Consider the following 9,245-nt stretch of genomic DNA (forward strand, 5'->3'; position numbering starts at 1 on the left):
TAAAGGCAAATGGGTCATACTAAACACATTGTGGGGAGATTTACTAAAACTGGAGCACTCTGAATATAGTGCAACTGTACATGGTAACCAATCAGCTTCTAACTGTTTTTAGCATTTGTTTTTAGCGGACCGGACCAGAGGTAGGCGGGTGTAAGCATACACAAGTCCGTTTACACACGCTGGTCCATAGGGATGAATGGACCATTCCATCAGGTCCACCTGAAAAACTGACAGGAGCACCAATTGGAACGGTCATGTGAAAAGAGCCTTTAGCGCTCGTTGATGCTGCTTTTAAATCCTGCTACATCACTTGAAGTATCGTGATTTCAAAGTAGCAGGTCAGCGCGATTTTAGGTGCTACTTGGCTGACATCTGTGTCACTTCATGCACAGATGTCTATGCAAGTCGCACCTGAAATCACAAAAAATAGTGCAGGAACCTTTTTTTCAAATCAGTGGGACACCACAAAGTTGGAGTCGCACAGATTTGAATGGTTTCATTGTCGACAATAGGGTGCGATTTGTCATGTGATTTGGGACCGTCAAATCGCATGACAAGTTGACAAGATGGCAAAAATAACCTTACTGGGCTTATAATCATCCTTTAGGCCACTTTCACACTGCAGCACGGTATACCTGCGGGGTTTTTGTGCGGGTTACCCGCAGTTGTCTGCGTTGTTTCCCACGGACTTCTATTATGTCCTTCGTTTTTGTCACTTTTTTCTGAAAGCGCATCAAAAGTCCTGCATGCTGCATTTTTGGTGTACTTTCAGAAAACGCGTCAAAAACCCAGGATATAATATAAGTCTATGGGAAGCCATGGGTATCCACCTGAAAACCGTGGGTACGCTGCAGTGTGAAACAGTGCTTATTCTATCAAAAAAAAAAAAAGTGGTACCTTTAGTTCTGCTTTAAATTGGATGTAAATCTGATTCATGAAATTTGACCTAGGCACATATATCCTTAGTGTTTTCCTATCTCTCTCCAAAGTCCTAAGTGGCATGTGTTCTTGTGCTCTGTTCTTCTGTTATCAGCATGATAACTTCTGACAAGTTCTCCGACATGGGAGATAAAAGCAGCTGAAAATTTGGGTCGGGGTGGCTGCTAGGAATAGATTAGCAGAGAGCTTGTCTATTCACAACACAGCTCTGCATGTTTCTTTCTTCCTCTGCCTATGGGGTGGGGGGGGGGGTGTGCCTTTCCTTCAATCAGCTGTCACATAGTGTATGCCCAGACTCCCCTCCCCCTGCTGGAACATGAAGAAACATTTCTAACACAATGTGCACTTTCTAAAGGATATAGAAAGCTGAAGACGGCAGATATACATGTAAAACTTATGTAGGAGGATTTGTTTTGTCTCTGCGTATCATCTGTGCCTGTTCACTTCACTGGGTATATGTGAGGGTTTACATCCACTTTAAAGTCAGAATTGTTAAAGCAGATGCTGTAAATGATGTATGTTTCTGGAAAAACACTGGTAGCTATTGTTTGTGTGCATAAAGTGTTAACTGCAGAGTTTACCAGCCCTAGTGATGATCACTATGTCTCTGGTACATAGATTGTTGTCAGCGAGTTGGAAAATCTTTGTACAGGATGAGACTGAATGCTGCTACATCTAGTTGACTACACCGAGAAAGACCAATGATTATTCCACCTCCCCTCCACAGAGAAAACATGCCAGGCGAGCGCAGCCAATGAAGTCAAAATCCCCAGGGTTAGGGGTACCCGCCTATACAAAGCCTTCTAATCCACTGACTACTAAGAATAGCCTGATGGTCACTCTCAGTAGCCACCAGCACCACCTATCTCCCATCCGCAGCAACATTATATTTGCAGAGCCTGTAGAGGGTGTTGCTGAGTGGGCAGATCATGACCAGTGTGTTTTCTGCCTCAGATCAGACCCTTTATTACCACTCTGCAGATAAACAGCTTGGCTGGATCAAATTCTTTCTTTTAATTCATGTTTTATGTGTTTTCAAATTTCCATAATAGACAAATATCACACAACAAAGCAGAAAAATAAAAAACTATAAAAACCGACCCACATATAATCACAACACCAAAACTTTTTAGAAAAAATGAAAATGTGAACTTACACCCTACACTCTCTCCACCCTTCTGGTCCCCACTGTACTTACCTTCATCGGTGATGAGCTGTCAGTGTCCATGCAGCCAGTGTATCGGTCTGGGGATTTGAAACCCCAGCTCTTCTCCCTCTTCTTTTTACAGGACTTCCAGGACAGATCAGAACAATTCTGATTGGTCAGCACCAGCACAGAGAATCATCCTGATCCATCCTGGAAGCCCTGCAGAAAGAAGGGGGTGGGGGGAATCAGGGATTACAAATCCCTGGACTGCTACACTGGCTGCATGGACACTGACAGCTCATTACCCACGGAGATAAGTATAGTACATTTTTTTCTGAAAAGCTGAACTAACCCTTTAAAACGTTATACATCAAACCTATAATTTCTCTGATAAAAAAATATATTTAGGGGAAAAACACCCAACAATATAAATTATTCCAATATTTTCAAACTTGTAGAATCTATTGTGATTTCATCAGTCAATATAAAAATCCAGGATTCAATTCTTCAACATAAACTGTCTGAAACCAGTAAATCTGACCTCCAGACAGACATAAAATAAACTTTGTAATGATTAAAGTGTATGTTACCCTAAATATACGTTGTATATTTGTTCTTAAGTGTGTTCACATATGTGTATATTTCAAATTGTAGTCTTTAAAAAGTGGAACTGGACTAAGTGGTGAGTTAAAAACCAGAGTTGAAAACAGGAGGTTATAACAGATTCAAAGTACCTGTGTAGTGTGAGTAGTGTGTGGATCATTAGTACCTGTGTATTGTGTATACTTGTGTATGGTGTGTACCTGTGTTTTGTGAGTGCACATAGGCTGGGACTGCACATGGGCTGCGAGTGCACATGGGTCTGTACAGAGGCGATGGAGACAAAGAGGTGCAGGCACCAGAAAAGAGTAGATGGGTGACAGTCAGGAAGGATAGAGGGGAAAGGGACAGGGGGGCCGATCCTGGGCTGGAGCATCCCAATAAGTACACTCCATTGAGTGACATTAGTGAAACAGTCAAGGACCAGCACTGCTAGAGCTGAGGGACTCTCCTAGCTGCTAGGGGAAGAACTCCTCCAGTGAGAGTGGGGGGGGGGGAAGCGAAGGGAAAGGATAGACAGTTTCAGGTGGTAGGGGACTCAATTCTTATGTTGCGTACACACACTCGGACATTCCGACATCAAAATCCTGTATTTTTTTCCGACGGATGTTGGCTCAAACTTGTCTTGCATACACACGGTCACACAAATGTTGTCGGAAATTCCGAACGTAAAAAATGTGGTGATGTACAACACGTGCGACGAGATGAGAAAAATTAAGTTCAATAGCCAGTGCGGCTCTTCTGCTTGATTCCTAGCATGCGTTGAAATTTGTGCGTCGGAATTGTCTACACACGCTCGGAATTTCCGACAACGGGTTTTGTTATCGGAAAATTTGAGATCCAGCTCTGAAATTTTTGTTGTCGGAAATCCCGACAACAAATGTCCGATGGAGCCTACACACGGTTGGAATTTCCGACAACAAGCTCCCATTGAACATTTGTTGTCAGAAATTCTGAGCGCGTGTACGCGGCATAAGGACAGAGAGGGCAATCTGTGACAAAGACCTGAAGCGTCGAACTGTATGCTGTCTACCGGGCACTCGGGTTCGGCACATTACGGATCTGATGGACAGATTACTGGGAGGGGCTGGGGAAGACCTGGCTGTCATGGTGCATGTTGGCACCAATGACAAAGTCAGAGGAAGATGGAGTGTCCTAAAGAACGATTTTAGGGACATGGGAGCTAAATTGAGGAAAAGGACCTCCAAGGTAGTATTCTCAGGAATACTAGCGGTACATCGAGCCATACCAGAAAGGCAGGGGGAGATTAGGGAAGTAAACAAGTGGCTGAGGAGCTGGTGTAGTAAGGAGGAGATTGGGTTCCTGGAGGACTGGGCTGACTTCTCAGTTGGTCACCAGTACTATAGAAGGGACGGACTGCACCTAAATGAAGAGGGTGCAGATGTGCTGGGAGTAAAAATGGCCAAAAAGAGGGGTTTTTAAAGTAGGCGACGGGGGGAGGTTCCAGAGGTAGAGATAGTCAGCGCGGAACATAGTCCAGAGGGTAGTATTGGGGGCATTAGTGGTAGGTTGACTAAAGCACATAAACCCAAGGTAAGTATAGTAACAAGTCCTAGTTGCAATCTCAGAACACCCAATAAGAGGATAGTATGCAACTGGTCTAAACTACATGGCATGTTCACCAATGCCAGGAGCCTGGCGGAAGATGGGCGAACAAGAGATACTGTTGTACGAGGAGGATTTGGATTTTGTGGGAATTTCAGAGACTTGGTTCAACAGCTCTCATGATTGGCTGGCAACCATTCAAGGGTATACCCTTTATTGCAGGGATACAGAGGGGAAAAATGGGGGAGGGGTATGCCTGTATATCAAGAATAATGTACAAGTGAATGTGAGAGATGACATCACTAAGGGAGCTAGGGAGGAGGTGGAATCCTTATGGGTAGAGCTCCAAAGGGATGAAGCTAAGAAGCTAAGGGGAAAATACTGGGAGTATGCTATAGGCATCCGTCGGATTTGTGTACACGCGATCGGAATTTCCGACAATGGATTTTGTTGTCGGAAAATTTTATATCCTGCTCTCAAACTTTGTGTGTCGGAAAATCCAATGGAAAATGTGTGATGGAGCCTACACACGGTCGGAATTTCCGACAACAAGGTCCTATCACACATTTTCCGTTGGAAAATCCGACCGTGCGGGGCATAAGGCTCGCCAGTTCCTAAATGTCTTGCAGGACAATTTCATGGGTCAGATGGTAGACGCACCAACTAGAAATAAAGCGTTACTAGATCTATTGATTACCAACAATACAGACCTGATCACAGATGTGGAAATACGGGGAAATTTAGGAAACAGCGATCACAGGTCAAGACTCTGGTCTGGCCGCACCTGGAGTATGCTGTCCAGTTCTGGGCACCAGTCCTTAAGAAGGATGTATTGGAAATGGAGCAAGTATAGAGAAGTGCAACAAAGCTAATAAAGGGTCTGGAGGACATAAGTTATGCAGGAAGGTTGCGAGCACTGAACTTATTCTCTCTGGAGAAGAGACGCTTGAGAGGGGATATGATTTAAATTTTTCAAATATCGTACTGGTGACCCCACAATAGGGATAAAACTTTTTCGCGGAAGGGAGTTTAACAAGATACGTGGCCACTCATTAAAATTAGAAGAAAGGAGGTTTAACGTTAAACTATGTAGAGGGTTCTTGTGACAGACCTAGCCAGGAGAGAGACTTTTGGAGGGGACTGAATGCTAGCCTCTTGGCGATCGATCGTGGGCCCTGGCATTTGGGGGAACGGTGCTCTTTGTGAGCTGTATGCCTGGGGACCCTTGAGGTGGTATTACTGTGGATGCGGGTCCTGGTCCCCCAGGACACACAGACTCTGGGGACCCTGGATTTGCCATATTGGAATAGTGACTGATTCATACCGTTGAGACTCCTACTGTTAAATGCTAATGTCATCAATTCCAGCTACCTGTCTGTTGTCTGCTAAAATGTGTATTGTAAATAAGTCTCTAGTATGGGATCTAAGAGTCATTAGATCCCCATTGTTGTTTGTGTTAATTAACTCTGCTATTGTGATAATGTTGATTGGGTTTTCTGAGCTACAAGATGGCCAGTCTGGCCTAAAGGTCATGTCTGAGTCATCTAGGTTGTCTAAAGGAATTAGTTAATTCGCTCATGTTAATTAGGTTAATTAGGTTACAGGTGTATTGTTAGAGTAATATGAGCAGCACCTCCTCTTTTATTGTATAAAAGAGACTGTATTCCTGTCAATAAAGGAAGATTCCTGGTTGAACTTACATACAGCCTGCCTGGTGTTTGTTCTGAGTATCACAACTGGGTTAGAACGGCACATAGCTGGGGTGGCATTGTTAGGTGGGTGCGGGGGGTGCGGACCGCACCCGGGTGACACCTGCCAGAGGGGTGACACCCGTAGGTAGCGGCACGCACCGCTAACACTGCCCGCTGCCCTGATCTGCTCCACGGGACTTGCGCTGTGTCCCTCAGCACAGCTGACTGAAGCCGCCTCCCCCTCCTCTCTGTTTACATCCACACAGGAGGAGGAGGAGCCCGAGGGACACACACGGCTGTGTGTATCATCCGCGCTGTTCTGAGGTCTGTAAACTCTATGTATATGTGGGTGCAGGGGGTGTCTATACTAATGGGGGGCTCTGTACTGAGGGGGGTGTCTATACTAATGGGGGGCTCTGCACTGACGGGGGTGTCTATACTAATGGGGGGCTCTGCACTGAGGTGGGGTGTCTATACTAATGGGGGGGCTCTGCACTGAGGGGGGTGTCTATACTAATGGGGGCTCTGCACTGAGGGGGTGTCTATACTAATGGGGGCTCTACACTGAGGGGGGTGTCTATACTAATGGGGGGCTCTGCACTGAGGGGGGGTGTCTATACTAATGGGGGCTCTGCACTGAGAGGGGTGTCTATACTAATGGGGGCTCTGTACTGAGGGGGGGATTCTATACTAATGGGGGCTCTGCACTGAGGGGGGGGGTATCTATACTAATGGGGGCTCTGCACTGAGGGGGGTGTCTATACTAATGGGGGCTTTGCACTGAGGGGGGTGTCTATACTAATGGGGGCTCTGCACTGAGGGGGGATGTCTATACTAATGGGGGGCTCTGCACTGAGGGGGGGTGTCTATACTAATGGGGGCTCTGCACTGAGGGGGGTGTCTATACTAATGGGGGCTCTGCACTGAGAGGGGGGTGTCTATACTAATGGGGGCTCTGCACTGAGGGGGATGTCTATACTAATGGGGGGCTCTGCACTGAGGGGGTGTCTATACTAATGGGGGCTCTGCACTGAGGGGGGGTGTCTATACTAATGGGGGGCTCTGCACTGAGGGGGGATTCTATACTAATTGGGGCTCTGACCTGAGGGGGGATTCTATACTAATGGGGGGCTCTGCACTGAGGGGGGATTCTATACTAATGGGGGCTCTGCACTGAGGGGGGATTCTATACTAATGGGGGCTCTGCACTGAGAGAGGGATTCTATACTGATGGGGGTCAGCACTGAGGGGGGGTGTATGTACTGATGGTGGGGTCTGCACTGAGGTGGGAGGTTGATACTGATGGAGGGGGGTCTGCAGACTCTGCACTGAGGGAGGGTGTCTGTACTGATGGGGGGGTCTGCAATAAGGGAGGGGAGTCTGTACTGAGGGAGGGGGTCAGTACTTAGTGGGGGTCTATACTGAGGAAAGGTGGTCTGCACTGAGCGGGGGGCTATATTGATGGAAGGGGGTCTGTACTGAGGAAGGGGGGCTATATTGATGGAGTGGGGTCTGTAGTTAGTGGGAGGGGGGTCTGTACTGAGGTAGTTGGTGGAGGAGGGGGTGACACCAATTTTTTCGGCACCGGGTGACACCAACCCTAGTGACGCCACTGCATAGCTGTAGTTCTAATCCTGGAGCATCAGATGACCGAACAATCAGATGGTGCGATCTGCAGTCTGATTCTATAGCTGCAGAGGAGTGTCGGGAGAGTGGAACCGAGCGAGCAAGGGGCTCGTTACAGTTCTTTATTGTAAGAGTGGCAAGATTGTGGAATTCCCTTCCACAGGCGGTGGTCTCAGCGGGGGGCATCGATAGTTTTAAAAACCTATTAGATAAGCACCTGAATGACCACAACATACAGGGATATACAATGTAATACTGACATATAATCACACACATAGGTTGGACTTGATGGACTTGTGTCTTTTTTCAGCCTCACCTACTATGTAACTATGTAATTCCAGGAATTCAGCCACTTTATAAAAAGTGCAGGCACGCTCTGAGTTAAGTCCATGGAGATGCATGGCTGCTCCTGGGCTTATGTCCTTTATTTATATTTGTGTATTGTAATAGACTGCCCCCCCCCCCCCCACTATCTAGAAGAACATGTGAAATAGAGCTGGTCACATGAACGAACAATAGAGTAAAAAAAACTGTAAATGTCAACATGGCAGCAAAAGAATATGTACATTCACATATTTATGCATTGCTACATGTATTTTCTTAGTGTAAACTGTAAGCTTCTAAATTGGAGCAGGGTTTTAGTGTGAGAGGAAGACGCAGTGAAAGGAGTCAATCTATTCATGCTATTCAAAGCAAAGTGATAGGTAGATGAGCTCTTCATTGTGTTGATTCTTCTTCACTGTCCATTAACATGCTGGGGTGGGTCTAGGATGACCTGAGATCAGAGGAAGTGAGTTTAACGATCCAGGCCATCAGAATAAGAACATCAAGTGGCAGAAAAAAGTACTTTTGGGGGAAAATTTCTGCATTAAAGGGGTTGTAAACTCTCATGTTTTTTCACCTTAATGCATCCTATGCATTAAAGTGAAAAAACACCTGGCAGTAACTGGCCCCCCGTTCCCCCCGTTTTACTTACCTGAGCCCTGGAACTTGACCGGCGGGGACACGCTGTCTCTCCGCCCGGGGTTCTCGGCTCTTGATTCGATAGATTGATAGCAGCGCAGCCATTGGCTCCTGCTGCTGTCAATCAAATCCAATGACATGGGCGCCGGGGGGGCGGGGCTGAGCCAAACATTCGGCGGCTATGGACGCCAAATGCTGGACTCGGGAGCGCGCCCGCAAGGCAACCCCCTCGGGAGAGCGCTTCTCCTAGGGGGTTATCTGATGTGGGTAGGAACCGTGAGAGCCGCCGGGGGACCCCAGAAGACGATGTTCGGGGGCCACTATGTGCAAAACGAGCTGCACAATGGAGGTAAGTATGATATGTTTGTTATCAAAAAAAAAAAAATCTAAGGCTTACAATCACTTTAAAGATGAATATTGAAGCGAAAGCTGGTTTTCTTATTTTATCTTTTAATGGGCTGATTACCTATATTTTTTCTTATCATTTCTTGCTGGATTCTGCTAAAGAAAATAACAAATAAAAGAAATAATGTTAATGACACTTTAGGGCAAAGATCCTGCAGCTAATTCAGATGCATTATGACATTTTCTGGATAGTTGCAGTTAAGCTTAAATGATGTGATCACTCTGCAATACTTTTGTAAATGTATCTACACTATTGAGCAAAGAAATTGTATAGTAGCCGAAACACGATAAACGGTGTGCCTTTCTTC

This window comes from Aquarana catesbeiana, linkage group LG04, assembly GCF_042186555.1.
Source record: "Aquarana catesbeiana isolate 2022-GZ linkage group LG04, ASM4218655v1, whole genome shotgun sequence".
In the NCBI taxonomy this organism is placed as follows: domain Eukaryota; kingdom Metazoa; phylum Chordata; class Amphibia; order Anura; family Ranidae; genus Aquarana; species Aquarana catesbeiana.